Source organism: Miscanthus floridulus, chromosome 7, assembly GCF_019320115.1.
Source record: "Miscanthus floridulus cultivar M001 chromosome 7, ASM1932011v1, whole genome shotgun sequence".
NCBI lineage: Eukaryota > Viridiplantae > Streptophyta > Magnoliopsida > Poales > Poaceae > Miscanthus > Miscanthus floridulus.
The window spans coordinates 130,810,136-130,822,595 of record NC_089586.1 but is presented as its reverse complement, the minus strand read 5'-3'; the positions used below and the strand labels follow the sequence as shown (position 1 = coordinate 130,822,595).

At 43.7% G+C, this 12,460-nt stretch overlaps 2 long non-coding RNA genes across 2 annotated transcripts; both read left to right on the top strand.

Annotated features, from left to right (window-relative positions):
- Window positions 1-760: 760 nt before the first annotated feature.
- Window positions 761-2,554, top strand: LOC136467994 (uncharacterized). Its single transcript, XR_010761663.1, has 3 exons — window positions 761-1,360; window positions 1,453-2,150; window positions 2,304-2,554. It is a non-coding gene; the product is annotated as an uncharacterized lncRNA (long non-coding RNA).
- A 362-nt stretch (window positions 2,555-2,916) lies between these two features.
- LOC136467995 (uncharacterized) lies at window positions 2,917-4,330 on the top strand. Its single transcript, XR_010761664.1, has 3 exons — window positions 2,917-3,553; window positions 3,705-3,790; window positions 4,165-4,330. It is a non-coding gene; the product is annotated as an uncharacterized lncRNA (long non-coding RNA).
- Window positions 4,331-12,460: the final 8,130 nt, after the last annotated feature.

Below are 12,460 nucleotides of genomic sequence, written 5' to 3'. Positions count from 1 at the left end.
AAATTGTTTCACGCGTGATGAGACTCAAATTTCAAAAAATAGAAAACCCTTCAGTACGATGTCGGATGAAGATAATTTTTATATGTAAATTGTAGACCTCGATGAGATCTACAACTTTGTAGTTTTGAGTTTTTTCATTTGATGATAGTAAGATGCTCGAAAAAATAATATAAATTTCAGCACCATATTTTATCGCGTGATGAGACTTAAATTTCAAAAAATAGAAAACCCTTCAATACGATGTCGGATGAAGATAATTTTAAATGTAAATTGTAGACCTCGATGAGATCTACAACTTTGTAGTTTTGAGTTTTTTCATTTAAGGACGTTAAGATGCTCGAAAAAATAATATAAAATTTCGGCGCTCCTGAAAATATCAAAAGTTACTGTTCACCCACAAAATCGCCCAGAAGGTTGAAAGCTGAACTTTTTCGAGAGTTGGAGGGCCAAAGTTGTCCGGTTTTAAAGTTCGAGGTGAAATCTGAACTTTGCTGCAAGTTAGAGAGTGTAAATTGAACTTAATCCTCTATATATATATATATATATATATATATATATATATATATATATATATATATATATATATTGAAATCCTGCTTCCAAAAGCGGGCTAGGGCCGTGTCACCCGTGAGCCCCCTGGCCGTCCGATCCGGTGAATAAGCGATACTATCCGTCCGATTGTGGATTGGCTCGGGCGTCGACCCAGGAAGGCGCGCAAACCGCTCGACTTGGCCTCCGCGTCCGTGTTCGAGTACCGCCGCCTCTCGCCATCGCTCCGGCGGCCAGCGCACCCGCAGGTGCGCCTCCCGTCGCCCTACGGCAAGATGCCCGCGCCCAGTGTCGACGGGGCCCACCACGCTCGCTCGCTCTTCCAACAGCTCTTGGAGCCGGCCGCGCCCGCACTAGGGAGTAGCCACGCCGATGGCCAAGGGCGTCTCGCACTGCCATGGCCAGGGGCCTGTGCCACCGCGCCGCCGCGCCGGGGGTGGGTCTGCCCCGCCATGGCCGAGGCCTGTGCCACCTCGCCCCAGTACTACTCGCCAGGGCTGCCTCGCCTTTGTGCCAGAGCCTCCGCGCCGCCGCCGTGAGAGAGAGGGAGCGTGGCCCACCATTGAAACAGCACGGGCGAGCTGACCACTGGCATGGCCTTGGCCCTCGGCCCACCGAACGTCGTGCCACGCGCCGCCATGGCGGGGGCAACTGGTGCGAGCATTGCTGGGGGCCATCTCAGCACACGTCAGTGGCTCTCCGTTGTCGCCATCTACGCTTGCTGCAGCCGTTGGAAGAACGTCCCTAGGGTGTTCGATCAAATGTCAGTTCGGAACTCGGTCACACAATACCCCCAGGTGCCACTGCCCAGGTGTGCCTTCGTTCCTTCCTCGTTTGCTTGTCTACTAACTTGCTTCTGAAACAACATAGGTTGTAGTGTTATGAACATCTTCGTGTTTGCAGATCCTGGGAGATTCAAGGTTGTGCAAATGCTGCTTAACACTTGCATGCATATGCAGGTGCGTTTTTGGCCTAGGTTTGCTGCTTATAGACAATGCTTAAACCTTGCAGACTAATGTTACAGGTAGTGCAGCAAAATTAAATCTTATTCGTCTAAGATAACTGTGTTAGATGTAGAGAAGGCTTAGAAAATGAGCTTAGCATATTACTTTTCAACCATCTCGTGGAGTCCTCCAAGTTTCTTCAGAATCACCTTTTTCAATAACAACACATAGCATGACCAAATAAACAGCTGAAAAATAAAGTGAAGTAATGTTTTGCATAAAAAATACTGCATAACTCTCAGTCTGGTTGTTTTATCATTGCCTACCACTATATTTCTATCTGAGATTATGTCTCTGGACTGCATACAACTGTCCATGAGCAAAAAGTCGTTCCATTTGGAGCAGCTGGCCTCTGCCGATGCCATTCATGTTTCATGGGGCGTGTGCATGTTGTGCCACCGTGCACACCATGTGCTTTCGTCATTGCCTCACCCACCAGGACACAACCTAGGTTGGTCCATTCCTGTTTGGTTTATGTTGGTTAGTTTTTGGTGCATTCCAATGTTTTACCTTAATTTCGGTAGCAATGCAGGGTGGACGCTAAGTTACATTGCAATAATGAAATGGGCATTCAAAGGACCAGGGATTGCTTGAAAGGTAGATTAATATCCTTCAATCATAGTCTCTTATAAGTTATACCTACTTCTTTGTGAATTTTCTGATGCTCCTGCAACTTTTCTAGCATAGTTTCTCATATTATGGTGCTCATCTTTAGGTGCATGGTTTTAAATCTTCGGTATTTGTTACCAGGTGTCATGCCAATACAAGCATGTGCATACACATCAATTAGCAGCTTCTGTATGTTTCATGTAGTTATAAATTTGCCGGATGATCAAGGGAGCCTCCAAGGATGGCTTAAAGAACTTCATGATTGTATAAGTATTAACTTTCAGTATCATGCTTTGTACTTTCAGAATCTCAAACCTATTTTTTCATTTGAAATTAAATTTATAGGTACAATATTCTAATTCTACAATTGTACTGTTAGATTTGATATACAACAGCTGCTCGTTCACGTTGTCTGCGATCAGCACCGCCGCCGCGCCCGCGCGCTGCGTGTTCCACACATCGATCGGGGAGTAGCATTCTGAAAAATGTGACGGTAGCCAGGCGGACGTGCATCAAACGATGACCCAAACCCCAGAAGTCAGCTATGGGGTGGTCCGTGGTCGACAAATAAAATACTGCTAAGTCCTAACAAACAAAGCAATTCATCATTATATTTTAAACTCTTTGAAACCAACATAACATCAACAATGGCCTACTCAAAGATGGCGCGGCAACGCCGCGCCCTGGGTTTTCTAGTATATATACCATTTACGGCTCCCTCGTTGAGCCACGTCGACACATTCTCCCGGCTGCACGATCCCGCCTCCCTGCCATCCGACGAGTCCCTCCCGGGCCTACACGTCTACTCTGCCGTAGCCTCCACGCCCATCGGGACCAAACGGAAAAAAGCATCGCCGCCTCTACGCCTCTCTCTCTCTCTCCCCGAGCCGCTCTCTCGCTCTCTCCCGAACCTTCTCCTCCCGTCCCGCACCCTCGGGCCTCAGCCGCTCCGCCCCAGCCCGGGCAGCGCACCTGCCTCCGCCATCGCCCCTCCTCCGGCGCCGCCACCGGCAGTGACGCGCTGTCGGCCGCTGTTCGCTCGACTCCGACCTTCAGGGCCTCCTGCATGCATCGCTCGCTGCCTCCGGTCAGCGCCGCGCCCGGCGCGGACCTAGAAGAAGCCCCCGGCGCGACAACCCTGGGTAGGGCGGACCGGTGCCCCTGCCCCCGCCCGACGCGGAAGCCCCAGCATCGGCGAGGCTCTGCCTCCATCGAATCAATCCGTTGGCGACGTCGGCGAGCGCAGGAGACGCAACAAGGTACGCACGCTCCTCACCTTTTCTCGATTCCTCTTCCTCTTCAGCCTCCCCCCTGCGCAGAAGCCACGCAGAAGGTACGCATGGATTTGGAGGTCCTGTTGTTTCCAGTTGCTACACATTTCCTTCTTCGAGGCAAGTTCTTCAGCTACGGTTCCAGATCAATTTTGTTCTACCTTTGTGTGTTCCATTACTCCCTACTTTTTGTTTGTTATTAGATTTTTAAGCTGCTTCTCAATTTGCTTACACCAATTGTCTGATCGTGCTTGACTTTGAATGAATCCAGAGTTGCATACCATGTGCTCGATGGATTGCCCCTATGAGATATGGTCAGCGCCAATTGTTTTGCTAACTTGCGTTTCGACTGCAAAGGTACCTGCGTTTCTTGGCAGTTTCTCTCCTCAATCCATCGGTATGCTGAACCTGAGGTTACTAGACTCCCTAATGCAGATGTGTGTTCATGACAACCATTCCTTCACCTCCCTAAAATATTAATGATAGCCCTTTAATCACTTGCTAAGCTGTATATCCACGCAATTCGTGGGTTCTGTATGTATTTCCTACTTTTAGCCCTGCTTGGTAGCTCTAAATCATTTGTTTGCCCTTCTATCCCTGTGTACCGTTATATGATTCCGGCAATAAACCAACATCCAATAGCACTTCCTTTTGTTTTTATGATCCCATTCTGAGTACAATTAAATATTGACTCCAGGTTCTTTTCTGGTTGTGTTTTGCTTATTTTGCAGCATATGTTGTTGATATGCTGAAGTGCTATACTACTATTGGTTATGTGTGTTCAAGACAAGCTAAGCTGCTAAGGAGCTTGGAAAGAAAGCTATATATCTTGCTGTTCCGTTTATTGCTGAATGGTCCACAAACAAAGGACATTTTATTAAATCCCAACTAACAGTTGCAACAGGTAAACTTATTTTGTTCACTAAATTCTTTGATGCTAGCATAGATCTGTAATTTTCTCATGAGATTTGATTTTCTTATGTATCCACACGTGCAATAGCTCTTATGCAGCTGCTGGAAGACTTGAGAAACCATCTCATTGCTGAGTGCCACTAAAGAGAAGGTGAACCGGAAGATTTGAGAAACCATCTCCACTAAAGCGAAGATGAACTGGAGGCTTACATGGTGACACGTAAGGCTATCTCCAACAACAACACCCAAAATACAAGACTCATTCGTCCTTTGGGTAGCGCTACAGGCAAAAAGTTCAATACCTATTCGACATCTTCTTCAACAACAAGACCAAAAAGAGAACCCTTTCTGTAAATGGGATTCCAGGAGAGAGGATACTCATATTTGGGTTGTGTCTCTCAGGCAACCTAAAATAGGTCTCCCGCATAGGTAGTATGTTGGAGGCTGATTTTAGATATCTCGCTACCCATTTTGGATTTGATTTTAGATACCTCGCTACCCATTTTGGGTTTAGGTCTCCTTATTGGAGACAGTCTAAGAGTGTTATGTTGGATTCCTTATGGAAGCTTAATGTTGCTGATATAGAGGCGACCCTGTCACATGTTTTAAAATGGTCTGTTTTCATATCGTGTCTATATTTCCAGGTTTTCCAAAAGATATCTTACATCTGATATTTCGGCGTTGTTAGTCTGACACTGGTTTTAATTGTCTTTATCAATATCAGGTGCTTCAAGACAGCAGTGTCAGGAAAGACGAACTGCGAGCCCGAGCTAAAGGATTGAAATTTTTTGACAAAATATTGCAGGTACCATTCTCCATATATTTTTCTATGCATTTTTTAAGTTAAACAATGTATTCCATGATCTAATTATACCTACGCACGCACCAGCAACTGACAAGAGATATTCATCCACAAGACGTTGCCTGACAAGAGATTGGGATGGATTTCATTACCTCCTGATTTCTCTGTTGCCAAAAGGAACATGTATCAAGTTCTTTGTTCTAACTTTCAAATGGAATTAAATTGTCTAATTCTATGTTTAAATTGTTTCAGCACGTGGATTGACAGTCAAAAGATGAGTGCCACAGTATTAGTGGTGTTGGATCGAACATGTACTGTCCCTTTGGCAGGATTCGCAAATAAAAGTGCTAAGGTCTTTACCATCTTTTTCTTATATACAGATATAAATCCTACATGATCCAAATATCGAGCAGATGGCATAGAGCAACCTTTGGGGGTTAATATCATGACATTACTTGAACAGTATGATAGTTTAATGTCTTTTCCTGATCCAATACATATGTGTGCTTCGAAATTACTTTGCCTCTATAATGTCAGGTGTAACACCCTAGGTGTTTAGGCTTCCACTAAATTGCATGTCATTTCATAAACATGTGCATTATCCATGTCATCATGCCATTATCATTGAAACATACATATGCAACATTTTAAATTGTATGTGTTTCATGCTTGATTGCTTAGAGTGGTAGTAGTGCAACATGTGAATGCAACATGAAACTCTCATACCTTGAAACATGGCAATATGGTAGTAATGTGCCAAGTATGAAATAATCACAAAGTCATGAAACATGCGAAACATTTCATTGCAACATTGGGTAAATTGCTTGTTTTGATTGTTTCATCACAGGTGATCAATTGAAATGGTATAACAATTGTGTAAAGTGGTTGATCATGATCTAATACACCTTAACTACACTTAGAGTAATTGTTTGGACATTGTTCATGTAGGTCAAAATGACAAAATTGCCCTTGAATGGAGGTTTGACTTGAAATGAACCCTAGAGTGCCACTGTTTGACTGATTCAAAAGTCCAACTTAGAGACTTTGCATGGCTGTGCACTCTTTACAAAAGTTGTAGCTAATTTATCAAGGAACAAAAGTTGTTTTATGACCAACCCATGAAAATGTGTGGAACATGGTCAAACATGGCCCACAAGTCAGAATTTCAGACTGATTTCATACTTAGAAATTTTCCTAAGTCTTTATGTGTTGTGCAGTTTCGTGTACCCAACTGTTTCACCTTGTATCTCCCTAACAGAGCCAAACCAGCTCAAGCTCCAATAACAAGAGTTGTAGTTCACATATAGATGATCAACTTTGTTAACTATGGCATAGTCTAGAACGTCACGGTTTAGGAGCAATTAGCCGTCCAACTCGCTCTGTCAGTCACCTTCGATGATCACTGAATCGCTGTTTTCAGAAATCGGTCAGTGACTGTCATGGCCGACCGGCTCAGGCGACGTTCGCCGCGTGGCGTTCATGCACTGCCAAGGTCACCACGTCGCGTGTCCATGCTCCAGAAGAGGGCCAGCGCCTGCTGAACGCGCTCGCCGCTCCATTTCTCCCTCTCGCCTTCCCCGTGCGCAGCGCCGTGTTCACAGCAGCCGCCCGCCATTGCTGACCAAGCATCGCCGCCACCGTGCGCGCACGCCACCGCGAAAACGCGTTACCCCGTCCGCCTGTAGCCTCACCGTGGTCTCCTCTACCTTCTCCACCCCACCGTCGGTTCAATCGAGCCTCGGTAAGGGCGAATCGCCGATTTCCTTCCACCGCCGCCGTGGTTGTTCTCGCCGGAGATGACGCTCCGCGCGGCCAGCTCTCCTCGCGCCATTGCTATCCCTCCTCTGCCTTGAGCTAGGTCCGGTGAACCCTACTAAAGCCCGTAGAGCCACCCGTTAGGGCTGCGACGCCGTAGCGTCGTCGGAGCCGGCCGTGCCGTGGCCGAGCGCCGCCGTGGCCATCGCCACCCCCCTAGTTGCGTCAATAGCTGCGAATAAGGGTTCCCCTAGGTCCGCTAGGATGAGGCGAGCATGTAGACACCCTTGCCTTCGCCGGAGAAGCTACCGGCGATGAGCTTCGCCGCCGTCTCCTTCTCCTCCCCTGCCTGTCTCGCTATCACGCGGGACCCGGCTGTCAGCCGCCGAGGCTGAGGCAGGAGCCCAGCGTGGGCCGCGCTGCGTCTTGGGCCACGCCTGTACGCTTCGTGGGCCGCTGTTCCTTTGGGCCGGCCCAACTGTGGCTGAGTTTTGTTTCCTTATTTGTTTTGTTTTATTATTTCACATATTTGTATTGATATTCAAAAATCTGTATTTCTTAGTATATAGATCCAAATGCTATGGTTCTAATTTTGTTGAGTTCCTAGTATTGTCTAGTATTTAATAAAAATATTATATGAGCACATGTTTTAGAAATTCGGGATGAATTAAATAGGACTTTGAAATGTGTTTTTGGATACATGCAAACTTGTTTGAATTTTATCTTGAGTTTCTTTTGTCAAAAAATTATGAAATTTTGTGGGTAATCTGTTATTGCTTAGTAGAAGCTCTGGTTAAAATTTCAGAGCTAGTGCATGTGTAGTTTTTAAGTTATAGAAATTCCTTTTATTAATGGATGGATCTTGTGTGAATTTTCATAATTTTTCTATAGATCCAGTACAGGTAAAATTTGGTGAGTAAGGTTCTTATGCTAGAATGATGCTAGGAAAAATGTGAAATCTGTTGCTTGACACTTTTCATTAGGGTTTCCTAATTATGCTCAAATTAGACATGTCATCTGTTATTTTGGATACAGCAAGTTATGTTTGCCCAATGGCTTTGAAATTTTTATGGTAGTCTATGTGCAGCATGAGATAGCTACTGTAAATTTTGTAGATTTTTATGAATAGTTTTACTATATATTGCTTAAATCACCTAATTAAATAAATAAATTGGAAAAGGATATTAAATAATTTATTTAGAAGTTGGCACTATACTTTCTGATGTTTCTTAGGTATGAAAAACAAGTTGGTAAACTTGGTTTGATCAAAGTATGCTTTTGCACAATCATTAAATAATTAAGTTAGTAACCCTGTCATTCTGGACAGATTCTAGGTTTGCTGGAAATTGATTTGGTTAACATTAGAATTATGCTTTGTTGTTTACCATTGATTTGTAGAACATTTCATAAGCTTTCCAGAATGTCCTCATACAAGTCATTTGGATTTGTATAACTCTTGTTGTGATTTAATTACGGGAATACTTGTATGCATATGAAACTTTAAATGTTAAATTATGTATACCGTTACTATTTCTAAGTTGTGGTAATGTTCCTAGGTGTTAGGCCTTTAACCGAAGATGAGCATCTTTATCTTAGGTTATGCAAGTTAGGTAAGTTGATCTTGTTCTTTAAGTTAAGTTAGATACATGCTTAAAGTGATTTAAATAGGGCTAGTCTTACTCGGTAAACGAGTGTCCAGTGATGTTTTCGGTAAACACTTACTGTGATTCATTCATCATGAGCATCATGTCATTCCTTATGCATCCATGGTATTTATCTTTTGCATCGGCATGCAATAGGTGTACCGGAAGGAGTGACCCTGCTGGAATTCGAGGAACTGAGCGAGCAGCAGCAGCCGGCACCGGAGATTCAGAAGGAGCAGCCTTCAGGAGAAGTGCCAGACGAGGTCGCCGTTGAGTGCCCAGATCACCGTCCTTGCAACTTTGTGAAAGGCAAGCCCCGGAGCATATTAAGCCTCCTAATTTCTGAAATGCAGTTACATTATTATTATTATATATCTATATCTATATTGTTGCATTAAGTTTAGGTGTTGGATGCAAACAATTGCTGCATTGGTTACCCAATCCTTGTCCAGATATTGTTACCCTGACTCCTATGTAGCTCAGGCTCGTATAGTGCTTAGCCCTGCTTAAACACGGTAGAAGTCGGGTGATTTCATGTCACCTGCGAGATATAGGAAGATGCATGTGGCACGGTTGGCTATATTTGCTATCGTGGAAAAGAACCAGTCTTAATTTGAAATGAAGACCGGACAGAGGCTTGCCGGTTTGCAGTGACTCTGTTTGTGTCGCTTAAGGACTGATTCTTGGAGCCTTTCCTGTTCATGTTGAACGCATGCCTCTCTCTTAGTTGGCCATGTCCGATGACCGACCGCGAAGCCGAGTAGCTCAACTCAGGCCGGGAGTCGATAAGTATAAAGTACGCCTCGGAAGGGAGCCATAGGCGTGAGTCCAAGGGCAGGTGATTTAAAAGTCCTGATCGTCCTGGCAGAAGGGTAATCCCTGAGAGCGCTGGCGCTGATCGAACCCGCGAATTTGGTTCCTGAGTTGTACCAAAGGTAACCCACGGCTACCCTTGCTAAGTATGCCAGGGTGAGAGTTAGGAATACCCCCTCAGCTAAGTTGTAATTCGATTCGAGTCGCCGTCTCTCCCGGTTAGTGAGAACTTGACGGGCTTATCTCCAATGTAGATACACTCAATAACATAATGGTTCGGAAATGATGATGACAACCTTATTATACCTGCTATGGTTAATATTGTTTGCTCCTAATAAGTGAGTGCTCTAGTACAGGTGCTAATCTAGTGGACAGGTAAATAACGATAAGCTTGATGCTAAGTTTAAATTGGTTACTATAATCATAAGCTCTTTTATGCAACTGTGTCGAGCTAGCCCACCTGAAAAGCCTTGCATGATCCTTGGTGTTCTTTATTTCTGATTTTGTCGGGTAAGTCTAGCTGAGTACCTTCTCGTACTCAGGGTTTATCTCCCACCTGTTGCAGATGACCAGTTCTACTTTGGTTGCTGCAAGTACTGCCTTCTCCCAGCTGGGGATGAAGACTAGACCGTTGGGCACGGTCTCTACTAGTTCTCGTACCTGATAATGCTTTTGTGGGACATGACTCAGACTTGGCAATGTAATTGAAAACTATGATGTTTGTACCAAACTATGTTGCTTCCGCACACTCAAACTTGGTTTGTAATATTCTATTTCAACTCTGATGGATGTAATCCGAATGCTACTTGTGAAATGTTGTAACGGATGATGTGTTGTGTTGAATCACTACGATCTTGGTTTGTATGTCGAAAGTTGGTTGAAATCCTTCGCGATTTCCGGACTACCGGGATTATGGGAGCTTAAGTACAGGAATTTGATCGCTTCGGTGATTGTTTTTGTACTTACGTTCTTATGATTTGGTCGGTTCTGTTACATCAGGTTTCAGAAATAACTTTAATGTTCCCAACTTATTGGTCTCAGGTCCCAGTGCCCAATCTTGCTGCTATATTATATCTGTTGATTGGACACTACCATGTTTGAATCAGATTGTTGATACGTGATGCAATTTACAGTTCTACCATATAACTTGTAATTTTTTTATCTTCCTCTGTTGTGCCCGCAGCAACGCACAGGGTTCCTGCTAGTTATATATGTTTGCCTCCTTCGAGCTTAGGGCCTCTTTGGCACGGTTTATGCCGGCTTCGGCTTCATCTATTTTGCGCAAATCGAGACATTGTAGCGTGAAGCCGTTTTGTAAGTCGGGGTTAAAATGAACTAGAAGCCAGGAAAAGCCAGTTTTTCTGGCTTCACCGGCTTTGGCTTCACCGGTGAAACCGTTTTGGATGAGCCGTGCCAAAGGGGGCTTTAGTCGTGCTGATTGTTGCGTTACATGTACTAGTACTACCTAAAGCATTTGCGTGTACGGTTATGTTTGATCCCATGGACTAACAAATTAGCAGCTGTTTTTCAGCCATTTGAAGATCCACATGGATAAGCTAAAAGTAGAGTTAAAATTAGCTATCACAGAACCAACCATCAAAACAACTCCAAGGGTCTCTTTATATCCTTGTTAATTGATAGGAATAGAGACTTTAAGAAAACATATTCACCAATAACTTCTTTTAATTAGATTTCTAAATATTGTTATTCATATCATGGATTTCTCGCTGGCGAAAGATGGAGAGCGGAAGTGGCTCTCTAGAGTACAAACAAGATAAAGAAAATGGACCAGACAAGCCCACGCACCCATCGTTAATTGTAATGTTCTGCCTTCGACTCGTCTACCCTAGTCATGGATCTAACCTGCAGTCGGCTCGGCCGTCGATCCAGCGATGCCTCTGCCTCCTTATCCTAACCAATCTCTGTCTAGCCCATGTATTTTAGGTCTAACCCCGCAATGCACACCTTACACTAGGTAGGGTCCAAACGTCTATGTACATCTCTTCTGACAACCTAAGGCGTTGTTAAGGCAGACTTCTTCCCCCTTCCCTTATACGCAAAAGATCGAGAGGGGCCCGAACCAAACCGAGAACGTAAACAGAATTCGATTCACTCTCGTATGGCTCGCCCTCGAGCTCTGGGTTGCATTAAACTTTCCCTCTATCTTAATACAAGGACGCGTAAACCTTTTGCGTAATTCGAAAAAAAATGCACACCTTACTAAATAGGGCCTGAACTAGCAATGCACGAGCCCAAAAGAACTTCCTAGGCCAAGCCTAGCCCATGTATTAATTTAATGTTTTTTATATTAAAAATTTGCGAACGGTCCATCCTGAAAACAAGTTACCCATGAAACGCTACTAGGAATAAATTTTGGGAGTGACTAAACAACATTCGGTTGTTTCTGTTTCATTCTATCAACCAGATTTCCAACCAATCAAAAACTGACACGTCACAACCCAAACTGATTTAAAAACTGGAAGATACTAAGGAATAAAACAACCAGATTTTATTAAGCAAAGGATAATAAAAAAATGACTGAAAAACTAAAACTGCCAACAACCAGATCTCAACAAATCAGTAGACCACACCGGTTAATAAATCAGACATAGATGTGAAATCTTTCTTCTGTATTTCATCAACATCAAAAAAATTACTACATTGACTGGGTCATTAATTTGAAACAATATACCTGCTGGTCAACACATGTGAGAAATTACTCGTTCAGGCTTAATCCTCTTGTTCATAGGGTTAATAGGTTCTGTATACAAGAGAAATTATTAAATACAAAGATCAACAGAAACTTGTATTCTAAAAGGAACAAAAATGAAAATAAAACAAATGAAAGAAAACACAACCTGGCTGGGATAGAGTCAGTTCTATAACAAGAATTATTGTTCATAACCGGTGGAGTGTCCAAAACTAGTATGAGGTTTCTCAACTTGGACTAAGAAATTAATCCTAGTAGTAAAGAAAACTAACTTATAACCCGACACCTCAACCTATACAAGATGTGTCAGGATATATTTCGGTATGGAGTTAATGAACGAATAACCAATACAGCTTGCGTCCTCCAAAATGGCAGCTCACAAAAATTCAGCG